We start from the raw sequence: 4339 nt of genomic DNA, 5'->3' as shown, positions 1-4339 counted from the left end.
TAATGAATCAAGAGTCAAGAAACAAGATTCCAGCACAAATATCCAAACATTCTTAAATCAAGAGACATTCACAGGAGGAGCAAAATGACTGAAGATATCAAGTCTTGAATCTAAATTGAGTATATAGGGGTGGTAGTGGCGCAGTGGATAAGACACATGCCTTTGGTGTGAGAGACCCGGGTTTGAATCCACTGTGAGACACCAATGTGTCCCTGAGCAAGACACTTAACCCCTAGTTGCTCCAGAGGCGTGCGACCTCTGACATATATAGCAATTGTAAGTCGCCTTGGATAAAAGCGTCAGCTAAATGAATAAATGTACACTGTTAGACTTTTCAAGGGTTTTTTACAGTAACTTACTGGCAACACTGTTGCCAGTAAGTTACTGTAATTAAGAGTTACAGTACCAAACCATATTTCAGTTTTGTGTAATACAGTGCATTACTGTAAAAACGAAGCTAATCAGTACACTACTGTAATTATTTTTATTTGTACTAAATATAAATTAGATTTGATAATTTTGATATATGATTAATTTTATTTTTATCCTACATAAGTACTACTTTCATACAAACCAATTAGACAAAGTTATCACAAAATACCATTTTTTTATTTAAAACATTTCATATATATCACAAAATAAACATGCCAATGCTGGAAATGATGTGTGAAATTTTTACACATTAATGGGTGAGTTTAGGGATAATGTTTTTTGTGTTAATTTTAACTCATTCATTGTGTTAATGATTTTAACAAAGTAAATATGTCAGAGAGGTTAACACAAAGATGTGTAAACGTGTTAAATTAACACATTATGTGCTGTCCTTCACTGCACACATTTTTGAAAACATACATAAAACCATAAACAAAACATTAGCATTTGACTAAATGAATGTAGTCATTGGTTGTTTAGCTTATACAAGTATTATAATGAAATATCAACCATTACATTCATAAAACTGCAGAATATAAATACATTTTTAAGCATTCAAAAAGGAAATGTCCAACACAGGACAAAACACAGTTCTTTTCACAATACATGACACATAACCCCACCTTCAAAATAATTTCACTTATTTCCAAAAATGTGTTGGATTCATGTACACTGGAGACCAAAATAAGTATTTAAGTGTCTTAATGTTTTTGAAAGAAGTCTCTTTGATGCTCAAGAAACATTTCTTATTATTATCAATGTCTGACTGTCTACTCCATCTTTTCTACAGCATAGGAGTAAAAGTCATCATCAAAATAATCTTTAAAAAGCCAACACAATGTTTTTGTCCACCTTTGTGAATAAATGAACTTCTCCAAAGATTGGTTCCTGTTCAGAACTTGATTGACAACATCAGAGTGTTCCCTGGTCAGCATGCGTGTCCACAAACACAAATGTACTCAGTCCTTCAGAGGAGATCCCGGTTCCAACACTATATGAGAGAGAGAGAGAGAAAGAGAGAGAGAGTATTAGTGTCACATTATTTTTAACCTCCTTTTTTTGTTAATTTTTATTATTATTTTCACAAAAACTTAAGAATATATATTTGTAAACAGCTTTTGTCAATAAATAGCATACAAAAGAACTAAATAAAATTATGCCAGATTAAATTTTAATACTTACAAATCCTAAATTCTGTCCAAAAATGCTGAGATCCATAGAAAGAACGACTGAAATCGATGATTTTAGCCCATTTCAGCTTGTCTGCAGTGAAGGAGTACCTGTTTGAGACAAATACACAGTAAGATACATGCAAGAAATCACTGTGTGATGATCGTTCTCCTTCCTACAGTAGTTAACCCACCTGTGCGCTGATATTAGGACCTTCCTAGTCAGGTGGGACTGCAATGGTAGAGTCTTCTGGCTAATAAAATATCAAAATAATGCAAAAATATAAACTTAAGTTGTTTAGAATGCTAGATTTTGTATGAATGAATTAGTGAGAGTTTTACTGCAGTGCTTACCTGGATACATTTAATCTGGTGAGACTGAACAAAGACAATGGTCCATCTTCTGATTGGTTCATTTGCTGTCTAATAAAGTTAGACATAAGGCAAAGGTCACTTATTTGATATAAAGTTAGCCAATTTTATAGAGATTTTATAAGATATTGTAAGATATTGTAAGCTACTTAGTCTGCACCAGTGGCTCAAAAGCAATTTTCACATAGCGTATTGCTAATCATTTCAGCAAATTTATCTCAAAATATATCACAAATGGGCTGGCCTACCTCTGGAATCTTGCTGGAAGTCACTGGCGCGAATTGGCGCTTTGTTGCAGTTGCCTTTAAACACAAAAATGGAAGTAAATATTAAATTCCATTAAAAAAAAAGTATAATATGGTATAGTTTGCAAACTAATGCTAAAACTATAAAGGTTCTCATCAGTAGGCCAACATTAGGCTATAAACAGAATTTCACATTAGTTTATTCACATTTATTGTTAATGTAAACGCGTTGCTCGTTGGCATATTTTAACTCGACAATTCAATAATCTAACAAAGTGTGTAAAATGAAACGTTAGCTCAGTTTACCATGGTAAAGTTCGTTACCGCCATGCTGACGACGAGTAACGTTAGGCTAACGTTAACGTTATAACATAGGTTAAACTGGGCACAATCCTGACAACACACACAGAATGTTTTGTTTTTTTACCTTGCTTGCTGATCTCTCTCTCTCGGTGAAGTGAATTCCGTCTCTTCCCCGGGCCAGACACGAACGTCGCGATCCAACAAAAGACAGACCCCATTACCTACACTGGATGCTCTGACGCGACACGACAAATCCCAGACAGTCAGTGTAGTGCATAGACTGTAAAAAATAAATAGGTGTAGTGATGCGCCGCGGCCGTTATATTTCTGACGTAGTCCGATACGAGTCCAAGCGCTCGCGCTATTTCTTACAAGGGATAAACAGGTATGCATTTAAAGGTCCGGTCGCTTCAATGTGTCCAATATAGACAGCCTCTGGCTATTATAGCGTTGTAGACACGCGGTGTAAGGCAAAAATTAGGAAATAAAAAGCACGGTGGAATGGTGCCAGCCAGAGAGGCAGTTACGTCAAATACAGTAGTATACAGCAAATTTAAAAAATACAGTAAGTCTCTGTATGTGGTGTTAGACGTCACAGAAAATTCCCATGATGCAATTGGAATCACAGTTATTTACTGTAAAGAGAAATAGCAGTATAATACTGGGGGATTTAAAGTAAATAACTGTAGAAATTACAGAAAAGTCTAACAGTGTAAATGTATATATATTTTTCTTGTTTTAAACATAAAATCACTTTATTTTGAATTATTTTCTTTTTTTTCTCCAGAATACAAGACCTTATTATCTGAAACCATTTTCCTTCTCAAGTTAATGATGATTTGAGAATATTTAGATATTTAATGGAAATGTAATGTAAAACAGGCAGTGCTCAGATTTTGCAGTTTTAATGGAAAAAGAAAGCGTCGCCTGGAAGTTTCAGAACACACTAAAAGCTCAAACCTCTTTGAAAGGACCGTTTGTGTCTCAAACACTGCGCTGCACACATCTGACATGAGAAAGAGAAGCACACACACACACACACACACACACTCACACTCACACACACACACACACACACACACACTCACACACACACACACACACACACACACACACACACACACACACACACACACACACACACACACACACACACATTCACACACACGAGTGTGTGTGTGTGTGTCAACAGGTGAATGATGACAGTTGCAGATGATTTCCTGCTTGACTGAGGCTTGATGAACATGATTGCCTCATATTTCCTACATTCAATCACTCATACAATAACTCCGCTGTAGAATCGTGTCAGATTTCAGTGGGATGAGTTCAGGTGGTGTCTGCATGAGCGCTGATTCTGTGTTTTTAGGGTCGTATTGCAGGTGAGATCTGAGGAGTCGTGCGGCACGGCTCTTGATTTCTGTTCCCTTCACAGGTGACGACTCTCTGCCAATTAGAAGCACTAATTACAGCCGGCGTGTCATCTGAGATTAACATCAGAGTCACACGGGGACAGACTCCAAGTGATGGAGAGGATAGAAAAGGTTTAACTGTTCTTTAACTGTTCCACCAGAGCGGCGCTGAACGGACTCTGAATAATAAAAACACTCGTCATCACTGGAGTATTGACTTCATTTCAACAGTAATCTGCAACTGCAAATGGAACGTTCGACAACACAAATGTTGATGAAAGTTTAAAAAACTTTGGAGTCTGAGCACTTGAGCAGACGAGGACACATTTGAGGCATGTAGACATTGTTAGAAGGTTGCTAAGCAGTTGCTCTGGTGTTCTAATGTTACTAGGGGGTTGCTAGGAAGTTG

The 4339-nt window shown here is 36.6% G+C and overlaps 1 long non-coding RNA gene across 1 annotated transcript; it reads right to left on the bottom strand.

Annotated features, from left to right (window-relative positions):
* Nucleotides 1-587: 587 nt before the first annotated feature.
* LOC309478405 lies at nucleotides 588-2829 on the bottom strand. The gene is made up of 6 exons (XR_014198976.1): nucleotides 2646-2829; nucleotides 2222-2275; nucleotides 1956-2024; nucleotides 1796-1855; nucleotides 1615-1712; nucleotides 588-1423 (listed from the first exon to the last, which is right to left on the bottom strand). It is a non-coding gene; the product is annotated as an uncharacterized lncRNA (long non-coding RNA).
* Between the last annotated feature and the right edge of the window lie 1510 nt (nucleotides 2830-4339).

The sequence above is a fragment of the Leuciscus leuciscus genome, assembly GCF_965113295.1.
Source record: "Leuciscus leuciscus genome assembly, chromosome: 16".
NCBI classification, from domain to species: Eukaryota; Metazoa; Chordata; class Actinopteri; order Cypriniformes; family Leuciscidae; genus Leuciscus; species Leuciscus leuciscus.
Note: the sequence above shows the minus strand (reverse complement) of the source record. Positions and strands in the feature narration are given on the sequence as shown.